General features: G+C 44.7%; 2 long non-coding RNA genes across 2 annotated transcripts; both read right to left on the bottom strand.

Annotated features, from left to right (window-relative positions):
* Positions 1 to 1,531: 1,531 nt before the first annotated feature.
* On the bottom strand, positions 1,532 to 3,832 carry LOC146172225 (uncharacterized). The gene is made up of 2 exons (XR_014702508.1): positions 3,433 to 3,832; positions 1,532 to 1,927 (listed from the first exon to the last, which is right to left on the bottom strand). It is a non-coding gene; the product is annotated as an uncharacterized LOC146172225 (long non-coding RNA).
* A 16,012-nt stretch (positions 3,833 to 19,844) lies between these two features.
* On the bottom strand, positions 19,845 to 22,154 carry LOC146172224 (uncharacterized). Its single transcript, XR_014702447.1, has 2 exons — positions 21,931 to 22,154; positions 19,845 to 20,201 (listed from the first exon to the last, which is right to left on the bottom strand). It is a non-coding gene; the product is annotated as an uncharacterized LOC146172224 (long non-coding RNA).
* Between the last annotated feature and the right edge of the window lie 1,845 nt (positions 22,155 to 23,999).

The raw sequence follows: 23,999 nt of genomic DNA, 5'->3' as shown, positions 1-23,999 counted from the left end.
ATAAGGGTAGATGGAGAATACCTCAGTAATCTGCGATTTGCTGATGACATTGCCTTGCTAAGCAACTCTGGGATGAACTGCAAATAATGATGACCTAGACAGGAAAAGTAGAAAGGTAAGCTTGAAAATCAATATGCAGAAGACTCCCAAGTGCAGCTGCCGACTATAGCTGTTAACAATGTTGAGTCATACGCTTAAACGCAGAGCTTATGTGTATCCCTGACATATATCACACCAAGTAGTGACACACAAGCGATCTGTATCTGAAGAATGGTGGCAGCTTAGATGGAGAAATGTTCATGTCAAGCCGCACAACAAAAAAAGCACTGAAATTGTGTGATTCAGCAACTTCAGCTACAGAATTTTTTTATCGCTCTAGCAGCAAAGAAGCTAGAAGAGTCAGAAGAAGCTCTGATTCCAGCGTTTAGCGATTCAGGTACTACAATTACAGTGGCCAAAGGTGCACACAGTTTCCGTACCCACTTGCTTTTGAGTATGTACACATGATGGCTGCATGCTCTCAGTTTTATCTCTGTTTAGGAGGGTGTCCACAATCGTTAGCAACAATCTGCGGATACTGGCACACAAGTGTGTAGTTTTCACGTAGATAGGAACCTCGTGTATACTTGAGTGAAGGCTCTCCAGCTTATGATACAAACTATTTGTAAAAAATAAAAATAAATATGATTGTACAGGGATTTTGGGGAAACCCAACAGGTTGCTTGTTTTGATGGATGTTTGGAAGGAATGTGAAATGCTCAAGTTCATAGGCCTCTTGTTCGTCCAACACGGGCATTATGAAACTTCACTGGCTGAAGCTGCATTGGAATGAGGGCAACATCTGCAGTGGTTTGCTTCCACCAGGAACAATGCTGTGAATCTGCTTTCATAGCAGTGCTGGTGCTCCTCAAAGTGGCAGTCCTTGTACAATGTAGACCAGCTGCCACAAGTAAAGCGCCGGTACATCAATCAAGTGCGAAGCCCTCACAGCTACATTAGGCAGGATTTGCATGTAGCTTCCCGAGAAGAGTTCAATAAGCAGATATTTAACCTTCGTGGCACACCAGCTCAAATTTTGTCACCCTCTGCAAAATGTGCCAACTATAAACCACAAAAAGTTTACAAATGCACGAAATTAGTTGTGCTATGAGCAAAAGACCGGGCTTAAAAATAATGTTTCTAGCAATTTGGCAAAGTTACGAGAATGACAAGCCTTCACAATGAACCACATAACACATTGGTTCCTGGTATTTGGCTTCACTGCATTTTATTGGTGTAGTCGGGAGAATAGGAATTTCCAACTCGCAACAACCACCCCATCTTGATACATCAAAGCAACTGCTGCAGACATACAACAGATCCGAAGGCATGTCGCCTAGCACACATTACAATAGATGCTGTCAAGAGAGTGCAAGAAGTGGCCGATTCCATGCCAAGTTACTTAAGACAATGCCATGTTTCGGACACCATCACATACAGAGAACTTTTGCTGAGATAACCACAGCTGTGTTATCCCCGCAAGGGTCAAGTGTTGTTGTATATGACAAACTCTTTAATCCATGCCAGGCCTGTTCACATATCAATCTGTTGCTTTAATTCTAAAGGCTGAAAACTAGAGAGGCAAAAAATTGCAGTCACACATTTGTGCTTCTCCACCTCCCGCCACGGCAAATCATGCGTCCAAAATCACTCTGAATGCTTTCCAAATAACACATCAGCAAATGCAAGGCTGACAATATTCCACAACAAGATTAAATACATTGCAAGCAAGGTATTTTAAACTTAACTAGGAGCACGCTCTAAACCAGTAGAAGGAGTGAGAGTATCCATTTGGTCACACCAGTTACAGCGCACTGCACTACCGAGGTAGCAGAGGAATCCAACTGGTGGAAGAAACTCGTACGTCGGCCCCGAGTATTCCTTGCCTCTGCAAATGTAAATAAATGAGAGCAATGCTGCAATTACATTTAGTTTGCATAAATTCAGCAAACTCACTCACAGTAGAATTTGATTCGAGTAAAGCAAGTGAGAGTGCCTGCCACAGAAGGAAAAAGGCAGCAACGAGACTGGCAGTCAATGCTAGCACAAATACAAATATTTAGCACACTTGCAAAACACTGAAATAGCAACAAAGAGACTAAGTTAAATCATGAGTGCAGTAAGTGCGGAATATGCTGCGGCTTGTATGGAATTGTAATGAAGAGTGCTTATAGCAGCAACTTACAAGCTCTTTGACAGGATTATGAGGTAGTAGATGCAACGGTGCCTCACTCTCCTCAACAAAACATACCACCTCAGGTTAATTATTGCTTTGTTTTCAAATAAGCTGTCAATGGCCTTGACAGCAGCTTGAAGCGAAGCACTGCCCACTATTTATGGGGGCATTATTTCTGCTATCATTCCCAGTTTTCTCAAAGTGATGACACTGCTGGAGCAGGCAAAAGATATATATTAGGGAACTCGGCGGTAGCGACATGCATTCGAAGTGTTAAATCTATATAAATAAGCTCAGCGAGTTCTACCAATGCAGTTATTTTGGTAGTAAAAGGGCAGATACTCTCATGGGCAAGAACCTATGATAGCCCAAGTCACCCTCATTGCTGCATGCACCGATGTGAGTACTCGACAGTGGAACGTGTGAGCATATAAGCACAATAAATTCGTGCGGGTATACGCCCGTATCTTGTAACCATTTCGTGCTGAGCAGTAGGCTCATTTCACTCTGGGGCTCATTTCGCACTGGGCCAGTTTACATTTATACTGTCTCTCAGCTGGCCAGTAACTCCCCTTCTTTAGCACTTCGTCGACACTGCAAAGAAGCTGACCTCTTGCACTGCAGCACCACGTATGGGCCGCATGGATGAATACCTTTCGAGTTTTTTGACAGAAGCACGAACGTTTTTATGGGCCCAGCCACTATGCTGAAGCTGCGAGGAAGGCAATAAAACCTCCTGATCATAAACCAGCGCGTTCACGCTGGCGCACACCAAAATGCCTGCTACTGCCCAAACAAACTAGGCCACAAACGAAGAATCTTAAAAAAAAAAAAAAAAAAAAAGGCAAATTACAAACTTCCGTGACTGTCGACTCACAAATAGTTTCACATCATCTGTAAGTCGCCGCGTACGTCCCAATACCCCAGTGCACCCCGAAGACAACAGCAACCGGCGACCGATCGGTGCACAGCAGCAGGTACGCAACGGTTGTTTCAAGCGCGAAGAAACTGGATCGACGCCATTATGCAGTCTCCACATGCCTTCGCCCGGAGACTGTCGCGTGATTACGCCGCGTCAGTAATTGTGACTACCGCATAGCTGCACTGCCGTGTAAAAACTCGTTAAAAAAGCTGCAAGACGGTAGCAGAACGCCGACAAGTGCTTTACCTAGAGCTCGCGGGCATGTACGAAACACTATCATTCGCGTACGACTCACCGTAGTCGGAGACTGCAGACAGGCCAGGGACAGGACCGAAGGCTGCGCTGTTGAATTTAGGGCAACAATCCACGAACTGAATCAGATTTTCACCGAATTTGCATCTATCGGGATGATGCCCCGCAAACTACAACAAGCCGACGCATGAAAAGCGACCTAGGGCTCGCAAGGCGCGAGCACCCGTTGCCCGAAAAGCGCGCCAGCTTTTGTTCGGGTGGCTCGGGCGCTGTGAAACGGGGTAATTGGCATCTGAGTTTGAGGCTTATTTCCAGAAAAAAGCAAATACTAAAAGTTATTTGACGTCACATCCGTCGAGAGAATTAACGCATCCTCCTTTCCACTTTGGTTCTGGGCGCGCATGCGCAGTTCACGGAGCCGGCTCTCTGCAAGTTCAGGTCGATCCAGGGGCCCGATCCTCGATATTCACCTGAACTTGCAGAGAGCCGGCTCCGTGAACTGCGCATGCGCGCCCAGGACCAAAGTGGAAAGGAGGATATGTTGCTCTTCTGGACGGATGTGACGTCAAATAGCTTTTAGTGCTTGTTTTTTTCTAGAAGTAAGCCTCAAACCCAGATGCTCACTGAGTCGCCCAAAGTATGGCCCAAAAAAGGAAGACTGGCGCGCTTTTCAGACAACGAGCATTTGCGCTTTGCGAGCCCTAGGCACCTAGGTTGTCTTTCATGCGTCGGTCTGCTGCAGTTTGCGGGCCATCATCCCGGTAAATACAAACTCGGTGATATGCGAATTCAGTTCGTGAATTATAGCCTTAAATTCAAGGGCGCAGCCTTCGGTGCAGTCCTATTTACAGCCTTCTGACTGCGGTGAGTCGTACATACATGCCCGCGAACTCTAAGTAAAGCATTTGTAGTCTTTCTGCCATCGCCTTCCTTGCAGCTTCTTGTAACGAGTTTTTGCACGGCAGCGCAAGCATGCGTTAGCCTCAATTATTGACGCGGCGTAATCGCGCGACGGTCTCCGGGCGAAGGCGTGAGGAGACTGCGTAATGGCGTCCACGATCTCGTTTCATTGCGCTTGGAACAGCTTCCATACCTGCTGCCGTGCACCGATCAATCGCCGGTTGCTGTTGTCTTCTGGATGCACTAGAGTATTGGGACATATGAGGCGACTAAAAGATAACGTAAAACTGTTTCTGAGTTCGCTTATATTTGTTTGGGCAGTATGAGGCATTTTTGCGTGCGCCAGCGTGAACGCGCTGGTTTATAATCAGGAGGTTTTATTGCCTTCCTCGCAGCTTCAACCGATGGAGCGGCTCAGCCCATAGAAAATGTCGGGCATCTTTCGGAAAACTGTTGGAAGGTAAGTGGCACTCATTTGTACAGACCATACGTGGTAGTGCTGCAATACATGAGTATATCTGCGGACTGATAAAGGGGGGTTGCTGGCCAGCTGAGAGATGGTTTAAACGTGAGTTGGCCCTGTGCGGAATGAGCCAAACAAGCCCTGTGCGGAAACAAGATGAAAGTTTATTTTTCAACCCTTTGTGATGAGAGCAACTTTACAACAGGTAGAGGTATTGACATAGCACACAGGGATCGGGAATGCCAAAACCTAATGCGGTCTATGAAAGACGGCAAGCATGGGAAAGAGCTAATTAATTTTGACTGCTTGGTGTCCTTTTTATATGCACTGACATTATGTAGCCCACAGGTGTCTTTACATCTTGCCTCTGCCAAAATGTAGCCATATATTTAATCTTAAAACCTTAGGATAAGCAGTCGAATGCATAGCCACAAAGTCACTGCTGCACATAGGTAGGAAGGTTTCGGACGTAGGAAGGGAGTAATTTTTTTAAGCCAGGTTGAATCTGAACCATGAGAAACATTTCCCCAAGAGCAAAAAGAGGTGAATGTAAATTTGGAAGGTGCTGTACATATAATGTAATAAAAGGCAGCTTGCTATCATGTGATCATTTGAAAGGCTGAAAAGTGGATATTAAAGCATTAGTTTAAAATACCTAAGCAAAGGACAGTGCAGCAGGTTATAGAAAGTAAAATAATTTGGAAAACCTTCACAAACACAGATGTGGATTAAAGTACAGTTTCAAGGTAATCATAACAAGGAAGTAGTAATCAGCTATTATTGAAATGAGCAGGCCCTATTTGCCCTGGGCAGGTGGCGTCCTTGGTCCAAAAAGGTGAGGGCATAAGCAGGTCCTCATCTGATGGTTTGTGTGGGTGGTACTTCTATGCTGCCGCAACACCATACCATATGACACAGAGTGCTGGCCATCTTGCAGTAGAGTACCTGCAGTTGAGATTGCAGCACATGGTGCACATCTTTGAGTATGAAGATGCAGAAAACTGAAAAGAAGCATTAGAGAGGGACATGTGATCCAGGAAATAGGGCTTTTCAGCTAATCGATTAGGTTTCGAGGGAGTGAAACAAGTAAGGGATTCCAGACACTGGGATGAAGAGATAATGTCGGCAAATGAGCCAAGGTTAGCGGCTGCAGCTAACGCATGAAGCAGCGATGATTGCAGACCATTAATTCCCTTCAGCATACCTAATGCAGGCAGTGATGATGAATCAAAACTGTGTTGCCAATTTATGAAATAACTATAGATATGTAACTGCACTGTGGGAAGCCCACTTAGCCTCTTGATTTTTCTTCCAAGTTTTTGTTATGAATGGACAGAGTGAAAATGCACAAAGGAAATAAATGCCAGACTAGGAATAAGTGTAGTCCTTCATTGAATGGCTCTAGTGTCGCATTGCTGAACTGTGGTTTAAAAGTTACTTGTGGCGAGATAAATGAGTCATACAGCCTCTGGGAGGCTTGCAAGAGAGCTGAACTGAGAAGAAAGAACAGCAGAGACTTGTGCGAGCACCGTACAACCAGCCGGTTCAAATGGCGCGCCGTTGCAACGGTTGAGTGACAGCGCTGCAGGTGGCGAAAACGTCCAATGCCAACAAAAATTAATTCAGTAAAAGGAAACCTTTAGACACGGCCGCTCAATGGAGGCGCACTTGGTGCGGCCCGTCGCGTCGCGCCTCAATGGCTGGGGAAGCGCGTATTGGGAGAAGTTACAGTTTCTGCCGTCATTCTCCGCGGGGGCGCCACCACTCCAGGACAAGGCGCCGCCGGCACGGACGAGCAGACGACGCGGAAGGAACGCGCTGGCTGGATTGGCGCGTGTTATCGTTTTGACTACTCAGCATAACAGCGTCCTAAGCGTATGCAGCACCATGCCAGGCAACTGCTGTGTGCCGCTGTGCACCACGAAAGCAAGAAAAGATTGGTTACCATGAGTTCCCGTGCGATTCACAACGTCGAGCAGCATGGCTGAAAAACATATCTCGGGAGGGCTAGGATGGAAAAGGAAGCCGGTGAGAGCCGAGTGAGAAGTCACTGGTATACTCACTACACATCACAGATGACGATTACAGGAAGAACATAAAACTGAGGATCCTGCTTCTTTCAGCTGTCCCCTCCGTGTTCCCGAACTGCCCACATTACAAGTTAAGTTACTCACGCGGGCTCATGTTGAGCCAAACAACCTTGAAAAAGTTAATGTGCACAGGTCAATAGCTTTATTTTCCCCACTTGTTATAGCTACACTTTATTTCCTCCTGGACAACCCCCCGTGTCATCCTGAAGCATGTGTGTTTCAAGATAGCTGCGCCACGATCACTTTTATGACGATGATATCAAAATGGTATGCCTTGCCCAACATCGCATAAGTGAAGCCATGGAGACACCAAGAGGAGACGCTCTATTTGTCAGATGACGAGCGACTCTCTTGGTTAGAGTTGGACTTTGCCATATCGAAGACATCCAGGTCCAAGGAGGCACGTCGAAGCAAAGGCTAACCAAACAAACGTACGAAGCAACAATCATGACAACCAGATCCACAGTGGCGCAAATTATGTACCTTCTTGATCCCATCAAGTATCTTACAACAATGTCTTCTGTGTGCCTTACTAGTGCATTGCATTTAACCGAATCTTATTTTCAGCTTCCGATACGCCCTAAAGCAGGCTCTGAAAGCGGGCCTATAGTATTGCTTTTTAGCAGCCTAAGGCAATTCAAAGGCGGGAACGACAAAGTTGACGCAAGGGCTGCAGTTTTCACCTCGGAAAAAATACTGAAGGTACCACTAGCGAAAAAATATTATATCGACTGATGTGATACACATTTTGCCATGCTTTGTGCAGGTTGGCATCTTGCAAGCATCAGTCTGCAAATGCACCTATCAACAATAGGCAGCTATAAAACTTGGCATTCGTGATTATGAAAGTCGTACCTTGCCAACTGCCATATCACGTCTGCTGCGAGATAGTTTTCGAGTCAGCTTGGATTCATTCATGTGTGGTGTGAACCAGCAGCTGACATAGAGTTGGCACCGATTGCATTCTTGGCTGGTTACCTTGCACGTCCATTTGAAGAGAAAGTATGAATAGTTTTACAGAATCTCATGAAACATTTTTATTTATTCTGTTTTCAGTGCCTGCCCGTGTTTTCATTATTTATAATTATTACCAAAGTTTAAATATCTTCTAGTGCTTACTTTAAAGTGCATTAAATTTATTTTATTAGTCCCCATCCTTTTATTAACTTTGTGCCTTGTGATTCCTGCAAAACCCTGGACTTATCAAAATTCTTGATGATGGACGCCTAAGGTATCTGAAAATCACCATGCACCATTGTTAGCAAGGTGATGAAGTGCCCGCAGGTCATAAGAAGCAGCAAGCTATGCAACATGTTAGTTTCATCCCTTCTTCCCTATTTTGTGCAATTTCCGGAGTTGATTTGCGAGAGAGAAGACCGCAGTCACACTAAAGACCTAACCAAACTAATGCGACTACTGCTGACCAACTGGACAGGCAACATCAATCAGACGTGGAAAAAATCACTCTTGCACATAAACCTTTTTCGAGAAAAGTTCTTCGCTTGTAAAATAAGCTTGCGTGTCTTCTGTGCATCATGCGGCTTCATAATCGAACGAGAAAAAAATTGCCCGAGCCTGCGGGCGTGTCGTTGAACTGGCTGTCTTGTGTTGTTTCTTTTGCAACAGTTTGTGTTAACTAGTATGTTTTGGTGGTGGTACCCACTTGAATATTATTTGCAGTGAAAACGGAGGAACAGGCTGAAAAATATTTACCCCTCATGTAATACCCCTTAAATGGGGCCTTTGAGGATTCAGTAAATAAATAAATAAAAAATAAAAATAATAATGTTGAACGCTACGTCCTGAATTGTAAGGTTCCAGAAAAGTGCACGCTGAATAAATGGCCCCAAACCATGTCCCGATTTCAAGATTGCAATATCTAATACGTTATTACAGTGGTTGAAACGCAACTAAATGGAACGAAGCACACGAATGCCTCGTTCTCGTTGTAAACGGAGTTTCACGAATGACTTGGAAAAGCCTAGTGATGATGACTTGCCGCTATCACCTTATCAATAGCAAATTTGCACATAGCATCACATACTCTGTGAAACGTCGCTCATAATCCTAAATTGAGCAAGCTCCGACCACGCGGACGCCGAAACGAAAGCACAGCCACGGCCGCTGCGCGCAGCTCTCCGCCAGGACTCGTCCCGGAGCGGTGGCGCCGCAGCGGTGGCGATAAGAACTAGGCGCAATATGGCTCTTCTTGGCGACGCGACGGGCCGCACCCAAGTGCGCCTCCATTGAGCGGCCGTGCTTTAGATAATTAAAATTGGCTCTTGTAGTTTATGCGTCACCACCTCCTTTGTTTAACTGAAACTGTATAGTTTCATTTGCAACAATTTTAGATATGATGGTGCGTGCGCCATTATCATCATCATCGCCCCTCCGCTAAATTATTTTGAGTTGCGGCGCGTTACATGAAACGTTTTAAAAAAATGTTTGACGCGTTATTGACTCTAGTTATTCTCCTTCCACTGTTTTGCGGACCCTGTGTTGCGCTTTATCTATTTGTTGTTAATGCTAACGAACCATAAAATGGCTGTGTTCTGTGTTTATACAGCACAGGCGACGCACTTCGCACGGTGAGCATCACTTTGGTAAGTCTAATAGAAAGCCAGCTGATTGCTCTTTGGAAGGAAATCAGTTAATATATTGATTTGTGGAACATTAACGTACTCGAGTGCCATGTTGGTAAGCATGGTGCCTGCGCTAGAACCGCGATTCTTCCGCGAATCGCTGTGTGAAATTAGCTGGGAACGATTTGTTTCGGGACGTTTAACTGTGAACATTGCAGCAAGGTTACTTTCTTGCTGCACTTGAGGTTGTCTGAGCGAAGTTCTGAGCTTGCCTGCGCAGAACTAAATAAAGCGCTCCGCTGAAAGTGTTTAGGCATTGTGACTACAGAGACATCGAAGGCTTACGTTTGTGTCAGAAGTGCTTTGAATTAATTTTTAGTGTGACTGTGAGGCATGTAGCTTTCCCTAGCAGTCGTAAGATCACCGAGGCCAACGTCAGTTTTGCACTTGCATGGGACGCGCCTTTTCAGCACATGCTGCATGTATGCGCCTGTTGTTGCTTTTATGTATGATGACTGTGGTAATAGTTTGCAGACTAGCTGAATATAGAACTGTGTTTCAAGTGTGTTGACCGCTTCTTAATAGTGTGTAATGTTGATTGACTAGAAATTAAGCTTCGCTTTTTTTTTGGCAAATGATAAGGGCCTAACACGCTGTCCGTCAGTCCCGAGACGAGTGGTACGCTGTACAGCAAAGTAAATGTACTGCATTACCGAACGGGGTCACATACTCGTTAGCTATGATGTTTATTTTTATAACTGTAGTGCACAACGTAGATGTAATGTGGGATCGCTTGGTTCTTTCCTAGTGTATTCTTGTAAAACAAATAAACTGGTCAGAACAGCATAGAGATGTGGCTTTAGGGAATGCATCGAAACAGGCTTACCAAATGGCTTGCCTCTGTTCTCATTCTTGCTCAGATCCAAAGGCAGTACATTTCATTTATCACCTTAATTTTTTTGTAATTTCAGTGTTTGACTTTACAGTAGTTGTCTGCATGTTAGGTAATCTTCCCTAGTATAGATGACTTGCAGCACTGTCACATTCTTGGTGGACCAGAGCCATGAACGAACCCTGTTTGCCTGCCTAGCCTGCTACTAGCTACCTGCCCCATGGAAGATACATATACCTGATTTACTATCATGGAGTATGTGCGACAGCCACCTGATAGCTCGCAGCTGCAGCCATGTTTTTATGTTCTACACCTGTGCACTGCAGTGTAACGCTCTATCACGCATTTTAAAAAGGACAGTATTTAATGGCTACATTTTCATCTACAATAATCTGTCACGGTTCCATCCACCAAGGCTGCACGACATTCATAGGTGCCCTAGTGAGGCTCAGAGGAGTTTTGAAAATTCTTGTGCAGTATTGTTGAATTATTACTTACAAAATATTGTCCAGTGAACCAGTTTTAACTGTGAATGTATTTATTTTTTCTAAATTACTACCCACGCAATGTTGTTATTACGGCATTGTGAATGCACAAGATTGTTAGTCTGCTAGAGTTTCCAGTTTGTACAACCCATAGCCATTTAAACAAGAATTGCAATGGTGGCGCTGAAGGGCAGCACTTATCTGCGAGATGGCTGATGCATTGTGAGGGCACCAGACATTCCCCTCATCATCTGCGGCGACTGTCATCGATACTACGAAATCACAGTGGTTGCCAGTGTTCACATGCGAACTGCTCGGGGTCGCAGTCAACAATTTCAAGCCACTACAAAAAGTGTTAATTGCATTGATTACATCTTTGCATGACAGCCGATGTATCCAGCATGAACTGTGTCTTACTACAGGTACCATATGCCATTACTTGCTGTACTGTACGACAGCACAGAGCACATGTGTGATTAGTGGGGTAAATAAAATAAATAAATACTGTCTCCACTGGGAATCAAACCTCCATACCTTGTATTCCTCACATACTGTACTTTGTTTATGGCAATAGAACATGAGTCAGCACAGATGCATTCTTGCAGTGGAATTATCTAGGCATAGCACTGCTAATTTTTGTTCTAATGTGGCACCTTTTATGGAGTTCACAATTTTTTTTTTTTTTTTTTTTTGCATCGTTCATATAATAAACACATAAAAACCCTGCAGCACTATGAAAATTTGCCCGGAGCATTCAACTCGTGCTACAGTATGTGCAGTAAAGCTACCTTTGTCTTTGTGTGCAAAATGAAATTTTTTACGAAAGATTTACATTTTGCATGTTGATTTGATCAGAATATATTGGTTTTGAACATGATTGGAAGAGGCTTTTCAATACCCGAGCTGTTTCATGTGCATGGTTGTTAACTACCATGCTGAACTTTGTAGTCAAGTACAATATGTGCATAGTGCCTATATGCATACAATATATGCATAGAGGCAGGTAGAGTGATTGTTTAGGTGTACTGTAGTTATCAGGCTGTGCTAGTATCGTTACAGCTATGATATAAAAATTCGCATCAGGTTTGTAGAACTTGTATTGTGAACAGTGGTTATATGGTGTCTGTGTATTTTATTTTAGCATAGCAGTGATATTGGTGCAAGTTCTGTCAAGTTTGGTTTTGTTTTGATTTTAACTTTGCTTATTGCCACTTATGGACAGCCTTATAACACAGCGCTATTCAGGTTCTACTAGTGTCGAAGATCATTCATTTCACTTTCTTTAATAGACACTGAGGGTTCACTGACACATGCGCCACCAAATTTTTTGTTTCAACTGCTTCAATTGTTTTCCTTCCCAGTGGTGTTGTACATTTTCACAAAAATTTGCTTCCAAAGTGAAGTTGTCGACTTTCTTCCAAGTTGTGTGATATGCTGTCAAAAATGACATGCGTGTCATGAAACTTGTTCCAGATTTTTTGATCGCATTCTGCATGTACAAGTTTTTTCAACCTTCTATGAATGCTTTGTCTCAAAAATTTAAGTATTCAGGCTAACGTAGGATTAGGTTGCATTCTGGGTTCTGTTGTGCCGGGTAGCAGCTCAGCAGTCAGATTCTTTTACTGGACTTGCCTGAGAGTACGAGTTGTGTGAAGCCTGCACACAGACCCATATCATGCCATTTGACGCAATTTTTACGCTCGACCGCTGTCAGTTTAGAAAAGGACTGTATTGGGTTACTACGACAACGTTACCCCAGCTTGTTTTAGGCGGAAAAAAAAAAGTTTGTGCCATGGTCGCCATCTTGCATGTTCTCATACACTTTAATTTCAAATTTGTAAAATTTGCTGTTCTCATCGTAGTTGTTCCAACAATACCCCAAGTTTTCCAGAAGTAAAGGAACCCAAGAAAATTGTTTTGGAGATTAGAGAATATAAGCCATGCCAGAATAAAATTCTCAAGTTTAGAAAATTTGCTTTTTGCAGCATTTTCAGCTGTAAAATACAAAGTAAGGTTGTTCTAGTAAATGTATGACCTGTATTAAGAAAAAAGTACCGCTCGGTGGCATTTATTTTGGGAAGTTAAATCACAGCACTCAGTTCCTTGCTCGCATACAGCCGCCCAAACTTTCAACTAGACTGCACAACGGCCACTTTCAACAGTGATGCTGTTTAAGCTGGAGGTTGTTTCATCTATTGTGCGCAGCTTAATGTGTTCGCAGTAATGTCACCATGACCGGATGTGACATCATCATGACGTCACATCCAGTCATGTCTAATAACCAGAACTGAGGTCACCACATGACATCATGTCCGGTCATGACCGATGACTTCACCGTGCGATTCACGCATATATGAAGCTAACCTTGCCAGGCATCCAATCCAGGCATCCGTGCTGCGCCTTTCATCTGTCGCTTCCTCAAACGCCGTACCACACAGGAATCAGCAGTGTTTTAAATTGGTTTACAGGAAAGAAAAGGCATAATATCTGTTGCACTTGTCCGCTGACAACAGATAGCCACGATGAGTCTCGAAGTATAATCACGGATAACTTGAGGCAAACAGAAACAACATCATTGTGTCATCAGTCTTGTACATGACTGCAATCTGCCTTAATTTTTTTCTGTACCCCTGCGCCTTGGCAGGGATCGAACTTGCAGAGAGGTAAAAATAAGGCAAGGCCTTATTTTAGCTTGTATCCTAAGGTCAACATGAATTCCTAGAGGATCACAACTTGTTGAGAAGTGAGGACTGCAGCTTGCCTTTACTACTTTGCACAGATTTACAGTTTCAGAAGTGGTACGAATTATCTGCTACTTGGCTGAAAAGCGGAGCACGCAGCCTGGTTATTTTCGGCAATGGTGGTACTTCCATTATCTTATACATACTCTTTAGCATAGTCATGAACTACCACATTATGTGAAAGACTGCCCGACACAAATATAAAGCTTCCCTTAACCTAGCCGTATGAAGTGCCTTTGTGGTCTACGGGTAGCATGTCTGACTTGAAATGCAAGAGTCCTGGAGGGTTCGATTCATTTCACCTACCCATCTGATTCGAGAAGCTTGATTTGGCAGCTCCTGCCAAATCTGCCATATCATATGATCAAGTGACTTTGCACAACCCTGCCACCATCAATTCCCGGCTATCACCCACAATTTTTCATTCACAACCCTGATACCAAATTTTATGGTGAATGGCAGCCTTTAACGCTGTCATATCAACATGTAACCAAAATTTGGTTTCCTTCAAGTGGTGGCTTTAGACAGCTTGTGTTGTTCGTACCTTTGAGACCTTGATTGGCAGGTGGCAAAGTAGAGACAAGAGGGATGATGAAGAGAAGGTAGGAGGCAGAGGGTGGAGAACGGGTACAATGTGTCGCACTGTGATTTGTAGATTAGGTGGCACAACCCGCTTGCATGGTCGTAACCCATCAGCTGCATTGAGAACAGCAATGCTAACTCCTAGCTCTTACTCCCCTGCACAGATCGTATTCATTGTCTATACTTTTTCTTGGACAAGTTCTTCTGAATATCTCGTAGGATGTCACTGCTAAGATTTTTGCACGGCCCCTGAAGGCTAGGTATTGCTGCAAAGCACCTTCTCCAGAAAACGAAACATAGAATGACCAGCTTGTTCAGCTTGTTTCTGCAATGGGCACAAAACTGGACTTCATTCCACTCGTGAAATATGGAGGAGCCTCTATGACCGGTTATCATTGTACAGTAGAACCCTGCTATAGTAAAGTGAAACTGAAGGCCCATCATAGTAGTGCTTTTGGTAAAACTAGGTTATACTAAACAACGTCTGGCCGTGGCGTCGACTTCTCACGAAATGTCATTGCTGCACACGCATTACATGGAATCGCTAGGAAATTTAAAAAAAAAAAAAAAAATAAGTAGTGCTTTTTTTTTTTATGGTTTTACCGCTAGGCTCATCAGCACTGAGAAGAAGCCAACTTTAAGGCCTTGGAGCCGTGAGGGAAAGCATGCAGCACGTAGCGGGAAAAATGTAAAGCTGACCAAACACAAAAAGAAGACGGCCGGTCACTTAAAAATAGAGTAAAAGTGCAGCAAGAAAAAGGGAAGCGAAGAAACGGCCGAACATTCACACAACACTGTTCAGCACGAAGGAGTAGTGGCAAGAATTGGAGGCGTGGCTTGTGAGGTTTTGCAGTGCTGGACTGTCGCGCATTTTTCATCTATTGCCTCTTAAAAGATGGAAACAGCGGAAGATGATGCTGCGCTCACGCAATGTTTTGGTTCTCAGCTGGAATCAAGCTCGGCTGTATTTGTATCCATGTTGCATTCATGCTAAACAGGTACTTCTACAAGCTGTAAAAGAAAAAAAAAATGAAAAAGGAAATGGCACAGAGATGATAAGAGAGTGATGGAAGGCATTTTAGAGCGTTCTTTTCATAAAGCAACAAGATGTGCTTAGTAAGCAGACTTTAATTACGAGATAGTATCTTCAGGACCGTGTCATCACTAACAACTGATATAGTAAGATTTTGGCCGGTCCCGGTGACTTTACTGTAATGGGGTTCTGTACTTATCAGTTCGCATAGAGCACTTCCTGGCAGAAGGGCAGCTCAACACTGTTAATGTGGAAAAGCACTCACCACTCTGCTTGTGCTCAAACTGAAACCCACATCTGAATTTGATTATGCTTCCTGCAGGAACGACCTTTAGTCTGCATCTCAAGTGAGCATGCGGGGTATCTTGATGCTTATTTTTATTTTTTGTAACCGCAACCTCGAGCAGACTAATTCGCCAAAGCTGGCAGCGCTGGTTATGTATACGTTTGCCGCTGGCTCAACACTGCACTGCACTGAAGTGCAGGCACAGAACAACGCTAGAGAAGAGCACGGGCGTTCAAATTGCGAAACTTTTCTGCCCCAGTCAAAAAGAATTCCATTTAAGCTTCCGGGAAAAAAAAAAAATGCTAGAGTGGCCCTGCGCAATATAATACCAGCTAGTACCACATCACTACTCTCTACAGCGACTTTCTGTTAGCTAGTGCCAAGTTACTGTATATCTGGCAGAACCACATGGAATGGTTTGTGGGGTTTAATGTCCCAAAGCGACTCGGGCTATGAGAGACGCTGTAGTGGAGGACTCCGGAAATTTCGACCACCTGGGGTTCTTTAACGTACACTGACATTCCACAGCACACGGTCGCCTTGCCTTTCGCCTCCATTCGAAAAGCGGTCGCCGAGGCCAGGATTCGATCCCGCATCCTTAGGAAGCGCCCTAACCACTGCGCCATCCCGGCGGGGTAACACATGAATGTGTCATGACAAACACAAAATAACATAAAAGGAACAGCCAAGGTCGCAATGAGTGACTGCAGGTGACAAATGCATCGGTCCCTGGTACTCGTGCTTTTTTAACATCACACTATGCAGCACTGAACTGAATGCTCATACGAGCAAAAAGTAAAAACTCTAGGGGCACTTTGGACCACTAAAGAGCAATGAGGTGAAAGCCTTTATTGCATGGTGGTCTGATGCCCTCCACTATGGCACCTCCTTCCTCGTTTTCCTTATGGCTCGATTCAGGTGTTCGCGGAGAAGTGTGAGATACGCCTTTTCTTTCCTGTAAACCAATTTGAAATGCTGCTGATGCTTGCTGTACTGCGTCTGCTTTTGTATGCTGTGTCATGTGGCGTTAGAGCAAACGCCAAATGAAAGGTGCTGCACTGACGACTGGATCAGGTTAACTTTCACATGTGCTCGAGTCGCCTGGTAACGTCATGACATCATAGTAATCTCTGTCATTATCATCACTGTCACTATCATTATCAATCAGTATCTATCACTAAGTTCTTCACTGACAGATTTAAAGGTAAACAGCACAACCATGCAACTGCTCGCAAGATTCCAATGACAGCTCTCGCATGTTGGAATGGGGACGGAGGAAAGCAGTGGCAATGTGAGTGGCAAGTATGTATTTCCTGGGGCGGCCGTGCTGGGCAGATATCGTGCTAGAAAAACTGGCTACCCTGTATACGCAGTGCGTGGTGTCATCGATAGTACCGGAACTATGGAAGAACGCAAACATTATCCTCATTCATAAGAAAGGGGATGCTAAGAACCTTAAAAATTACAGACCAATCAGCTTACTGTCTGTTAGGTATAAGGTGTTTACTAAGGTAATCGCTAATAGAATCAGGGCAACCTTAGACTGCAATCAAGCAAAGGATCAAGCAGGGCTTCAGAAACGGTACTCTACTATCGATCATATCCATACCATCAATCAGGTGATAGAAAAATGCTCGGAATATAACCAGCCCTTATACATAGCATTCATTGATTACGAAAAAGCATTTGACTCAGTTGAAACCTCGGCGGTGATGCAGGCATTGCGAAATCAGGGGGTGCTGGAAGATATATATAGTGGCTGCACAGCAACCATAGTTCTGCATAAAGAAAGTAACAAAATTCCGATAAAGAAATGTGTTAGGCAAGGAGACACAATCTCCCCAGTACTATTCACAGCTTGCTTAGAGGAAGTATTCAGAGACTTGGAATGGGAGCAGTGAGGGATAAGGGTAGATGGAGAATACCTCAGTAATCTGCGATTTGCTGATGACATTGCCTTGCTAAGCAACTCGGGGGATGAACTGCAAATAATGATTGATGACCTAGACGGGAAAAGTAGAAAGGTAGGCTTGAAAATCAATATGCAGAAGACTAAGGTAATGTTCAACAGCCTCAGAAAGGAACAGCAGTCTACATTAGGTAGCGAAGTACTGGAAGTAGTAGGCGAATATGTCTACTTTGGACAGGCAGTACCCGCAGATCCGGACCATGAAAAGGAACTAAGAAGAACAGGATTGGGATGGAGCGCATTTCGCAAGCACTCGCAGATTATGACTAGCAGCTTATCGTTATCGCTCAAGAGGAAAGTATACAACAGTTGCATCTTACCTGTACTCACCTATGGGGCTGAAACGTGGAGGCTAACCAAGAGAGTTCTACTTAAGTTGAGGACGACCCAGAGGGCTATGGAACGAAAAATGGTAGAGGTAACATTAAGAGAGAGGAAGCGTGCACAGTGGGTCAGAGAAATAACTCAAGTTACCGACATTCTAGTGGAAATTAAGAAGAAATGGACATGGGCCGGACATGTAGTGCGAAGAGAGGATAACCGATGGTCACTGAGGGTAACAAACTGGATTCCAAGGGAAGGAAAGCGTAGCAGGGGGCGGCAGAAAGTTAGATGGGCGGATTAAGAAGTTCGCAGGGGTGAAGCGGATGCAACCTAGCACAGAACCGGGTTAAGTGGAGAAATATGGGAGAGTGCAATGGGTATAGTCAGGCTGATGATGATGAATCCCACAGACTTTCGGTAGAAGCAATGTTAGGTAACCCAAGGGCGCCTTATACGCCAGCTTAATCATAGCGTCCACCTTGTTTTCCTCCGTCACGTCCATATTCATACAAGGCGTCGCATAAACTGTTCTACTGATCACGAATGCCTGTACCAAATGACTTGACTCCTTTTCCTGCAATCCTCTCTTTAGATTGACGATTCTTTCAGTGAGCCTCATGGCGGCGTTTACCGTATTCTTTAGCTTTCCTAAGGCCTCCTTATTTTTCCTGTTAGTCTGCAAATACATGTCCTGTTGTAGCGTATCCTCCTCCTCCATTTGTCTGTCTCTACCCCTGGTGACAGAGTAACATCGCACCAAGTGGTGACACACAAGCGATCTGTATCTGAAGAATGGTGGCAGCTTAGATGAAGAAATGTTCATGTCAGGCCGCACAACAAAAAACACTGAAATTGTGTGATTCAGCAACTTCAGCAACAGATTTTTTTTATCACACTAGCAGCAAAGAAGCCAGAAGAGTCTGTCAGAAGAAGCTCTGATTTCAGCTTTTAGCGATTCAGGTACTACAACCACCTGTAATGCCAACTAGTGGCCAAAGGTGCACATAGTTTCCGTACCCACTTGCTTTTGAGTATGTACACATGATCGCTGCATGTCCTCAGTTTTATCTCTGTTTAGGAGGGTTTCCACAATCGTTAGCAACGATCTGCTGACACTGGCACACAAGCGTGTAGTTTTCACGTAGATAGGAACCTAGTGTATACTTGAGTGAAGGCTCTCCAGCTTATACAAACGATTTGTAAAAATAAAAATAAATATGATTGTACAGGGATTTTGGGGAAACCAAGAGGTTGCTTGTTTTGACGGATGTTTAGAAGAAATGACTAAGTGAAATGCTCAAGTTCATAGGCCTCTTGTTTGTCCAACACGGGCATTGTGAAACTTCACTGGCTGAAGCTGCACTGGAATGAGGACATCTACAGTGGTTTGCCTCCACCAGGAACAATGCTGGGAATCTGCTTCATAGCAGTGCTGGTGCTCCTCAAAGTGGCAGTCCTGTACAATGTAGACCAGCTGCCACAAGTAATGCACCGGTACATCAATCAAGTGCAAAGCCCTCACAGCCACATTAGGCAGTATTTGCATGTAGCTTCCCGAGAAGAGTTCAATAAACAGATATTTAACCTTCGTGGCACACCAGCTCAAATTTTGTCACCCTCTGCAAAATGTGCCAACCATAAACCACAAAAAGTTGACAAATGCACGAAATGAGTTGTGCTATGAGCAAAAGAAGACCGGGATTAAAAATAATGTTTCCAGCAATTTGGCAAAGTTACGAGAATGGCAAGCCTTCACAATGAACCACATAACACATTGGTTCCTGGTATTTGGCTTCACTGCATTTTATTGGTGTAGTCTGGAGAATAGGAATTTCTAACTCGCAACAACCACCCCATCTTGATACATCAAAGCAACTGCTGCAGACATACAACAGATCCGAAGGCATGTCGCCTAGCACACATTACAATAGATGCTGTCAAGAGAGTGCAAGAAGTGGCCGATTCCATGCCAAGTTACTTAAGACAATGCCATGTTTCGGACACCATCACATACAGAGAACTTTTGCTGAGATAACCACAGCTGTGTTATCCCCGCAAGGGTCAAGTGTTGTTGTATATGACAAACTCTTTAATCCATGCCAGGCCTGTTCACATATCAATCTGTTGCTTTAATTCTAAAGGCTGAAAACTAGAGAGGCAAAAAATTGCAGTCACACATTTGTGCTTCTCGACCTCCCGCCACTGCAAATCATGCGTCCAAAATCGCTCTGAATGCTTTCCAAATAATAACATATCAGCAAATGCAAGGGTGACAATATTCCACAACAAGATTAAATACATTGCAAGCAAGATATTTTAAACTTAACTAGGAGCACGCTCTAAACCAGTAGAAGGAGTGAGTGTCCATTTGGTCACACCAGTCACAGCTCACTGCACTACTGAGGTAGCGGCGGAATCCAACTGGTAGAGGAAACTCGTACGTCGGCCTCGAGTATTCCTTGCCTCTGTAAATGTAAATAAATGAGAGTAATACAGCAATTACATTTAGTTTGCATAAATTCAGCAAACTCACTCACAGTAGAATTTGATTTGAATAAAGCAAGTGAGAGTGCCTGCCGCAGAAGGAAAAAGGCAGTAACGAGACTAGCAGTCAATGCTAGCACAAATACAAATATTTAGCACACTTGCAAAACACTGAAATAGCAACAAAGAGACTAAGGTAAATCACGTGTGCAGTAAATGCGGAATATGCTGTTATGCGGCTTGCATGGAATTGTAATCAAGAGTGCTTATAGCAGCAACTGCCAAGCTCTTTGACAGGATTACGAGGAACAGTCTTTGTCAAAAGTGTAGAGCCCAGGGGTTCTGCTTCTGGGCCAGTTCCTGCGGCTTGTAATGAATTTCCGGTATTCCAACTTTGTTGATGGCAAGAAGATTTTTGTCCTACCCCCTTCAGTGGGAAAGGCCTCAACTAATTCTACATCAGTGCCACTATTCGGCTCAGAAGCGGACCCCCCCGGGCTCTACACTTTTGACAAAGGCTGTACATGCAACGGTGCCTCACTCCCCTCAACAAAACGTACCACCTCAGGTTAATTATTGCTTTGTTTTCAAATAAGCTGTCCATGGCTTTGACAGAAGCTTGAAGCCAAGCACTGCCCACTATTTATGGAGGCATTGTTTCTGCTATCATTCCCAGTTTTCTCAAAGTGATGACGCTGTTGGAGCAAGCAAAAGATATATATTAGGGAACCCTGCGGTAGCGACATGCATTCGAAGTGTTAAGTCTATATAAACAAGCTCAGCGAGTTCTACCAATGCAGTTATTTTCGTAGTAAAAGGGCAGATACTCTCATGGGCAAGAACCTATGATAGCCGAAGAGTCACCCTGATTGCTGCATGCACCGATGTGAGTACTCGACCAGTGGAACGTGTGAGCATATAAGCACAATAAATTCGTGCGGGTATACGCCCGTATCTTGTAGCAATTTTATGCTGAGCAGTAGGCTCGTTTCACTCCGGGGCTCATTTCGCACTGGGCCAGTTTACACTTATACTATCTCTCAGCTAGCCAGCAACTCCCCTTCTTTAGCACTTCGTCGACACTGTAAAGAAGCTGACCTCTTGCACTGCAGCACCACGTATGGGCCGCATAGATAAATACCTTACGACAGTTTTTTGACGGAAGCACGACCGTTTCTATGGGCCCAGCCACTCTATCTGCTGAAGCTGCGAGGAAGGCAATAAAACCTCCTGATCATAAACCAGCGCGTTCACGCTGGCGCACCACACCAAAATGCCTGCTACTGCCCAAACAAACTAGACCACAAACGAAGAATCTTAAAAAAAAAAAAAAAAAAGCAAATTACAAACTTCCGCGACTCTCGACTCACAAATAGTTTCACATCATCTGTAAGTCGCCGCGTACGTCCCAATACCCCAGTGCACCCCGAAGACAACAGCAACCGGCGACTGATCGGTGCACAGCAGCAGGTATGCAACGGTTGTTTCAAGCGCGAAGAAACGGGATCGACGCCATTATGCAGTCTCCACATGCCTTCGCCCGGAGACTGTCGCGTGATTACGCCGCGTCAGTAATTGTGACTACCGCATAGCTGCACTGCCGTGTAAAAACTCGTTAAAAAAGCTGCAAGACGGTAGCAGAACGCCGACAAGTGCTTTACCTAGAGCTCGCGGGCATGTACGAAACACCATCATTCGCGTACGACTCACCGTAGTCGGAGGCTGCAGACAGGCCAGGGACAGGACCGAAGGCTGCGCTGTTGAATTTAGGGCAACAATCCACAAACTGAATCAGATTTTCACCGAATTTGCATCTATCGGGATGATGCCCCGCAAACTAAAACAAGCCGACGCATGAAAAGCGACCTAGGGCTCGCAAGGCGCGAGCACCCGTTGCCCGAAAAGCGCGCCAGCTTTTGCTCGGGTGCGGTGGTTCGAGACGGGGTAATTGGCATCTGGGTTTGAGGCTTATTTCCAGAAAAAAGCAAATACTAAATGTTGTTTGACGTCACTTCCGTCGAGAAAATCAACGCGTCCTCCTTTCCACTTTGGTTCTGTGCGCGCATGCGCAGTTCACGGAGCCGGCTCTCTGCAAGTATAGTGCCTAGAATATATTGGCTAGTGTGCCGACCGAGGCCTCCCGGGTGGCACCATGAGCGATGAATGCCGGCGGCCGCCGCCAGGAGCGCTGCAATCTGGGTGGGTACCAGCTGCGCTGTCTGCTGCCTACCGCGCTCTCACATCTTCGGCAAGAGGGCTGCTTGCACAGCATTTCAGCTCTCATTAAGTCGCAACAGACCTCAGCTATAACTGAAGCCGCTGACTACAAGTTTCAGGGTGTGTGTTTTGTCTTGGACTGGAAGCAGCGCACGTATTTAACGCTTCTTGCTTGCGAAGGCTTCTGCGAAGTTTGAGCATCTTGGTCCCTGACATCCCGTGCTCACAAAGGAAAACCCAGAATTTCTATTCTAACAACAATTAAAGCATAGGCATTTATTGATATAAAATATATTTGTAATCTCTGGAACAAAGTGAAATGCTTCATTTTTATTGACATATGGTTGTTTCTGCGCACTGTACACTTGCTGACAAGTAACCACGTGCGCGCAGTTTTATTTATTATTGTATATGCGAACAACACGGAAACAAAGTCACGCAACACTCCTCTTATGTATATGTAATAACAAACACAGGCACATGTGGCAGAATTGCATGAATAGCTCAGAACACAAACGAGGAACCTTTATACTTACAGCGGCTAAGGGACATCGCGGCCTGTGATTGCACACAAGGTTTTGCCGAAGTCACCATCTTTTGAATGAAGAAGCTGACGAAGTTTTTTTTTTTTTTTCTCAGATACACAATATGCACGAGACGCGGCCGGTTCATCGCGAGGAAGCTCGTTGGTAATGCCGCGCTTACGGTGAAACATGCGCCTAATATATAACTGCATCCATATGACATATGTGTAGCGCAAAATGACAATCGAGGGACACAGAAAAGGTACACAACACAGGTGCTGTCTGTAGCGCCTGTGTACACTCTTTGCGCTACACACTGCCATGGAGCACCATTACCGACTCGCCCAGGTTTGCATCCTTGTGAATATAAGTGCATGCTCTAAAAATGTTTCTCGCCAACAAAAGCAGTTGCCGTTTACCTTCAGTCATTTCTACCGATGCTTCGTTCCCATTGTACAGAATGCGTACTTACGTAGCATCAGATAGCGCAGTAATACGTACGCTCCTTGTTCTAGCGGTAGCCCCGTTTGCCAAAAAAGAGTCTTCTCTGTGCACCACCACTTTCTCTTTGGTATTTTTCTCTGCAGTTTAGTTAGAGGCACTGGGGAAACAACAATCGGGAACCGCGCTTCACCACTGGCGACACAGTAAAAAAAGAAGGGATACAGGCGAGCACAGAACGCGCGCACAAAACGAGGAAAAAAAAAACCGATGCAATCGTCGCCGAGCAGGTAGAAGTGCGGAACAACTCGCATGAGCAAACACCTACTCCGTAAATAAACTACTGCACCTTCGTGAAAGCAAAAGAGGCGCAGAAGCAGGTTTAACACGCACGCACAACACCAACAGATTGCCGTATTCTGAAGCGAGAAAACTGCGTCGTCTGCTCAAGTGGTACCCTCCCGACAAGCAGCGCCGTCTGCCGCTAACGATTGGCTTTCATTGCAAACAGCGCCATCCTCGCCCATAGGGAAGCGCGGGCGCTCGTCACACTAGCCAGTATATTCTAGGCACTGTACTGCAAGTTCAGGTTCGATA

Source organism: Amblyomma maculatum, unplaced genomic scaffold, assembly GCF_055883805.1.
Source record: "Amblyomma maculatum isolate TAMU_Amacu unplaced genomic scaffold, ASM5588380v1 scaffold_13, whole genome shotgun sequence".
Lineage (NCBI taxonomy): Eukaryota > Metazoa > Arthropoda > Arachnida > Ixodida > Ixodidae > Amblyomma > Amblyomma maculatum.
The sequence above is the reverse complement of the archived record's forward strand: the minus strand, read 5'-3'. Positions and strand labels throughout refer to the sequence as shown.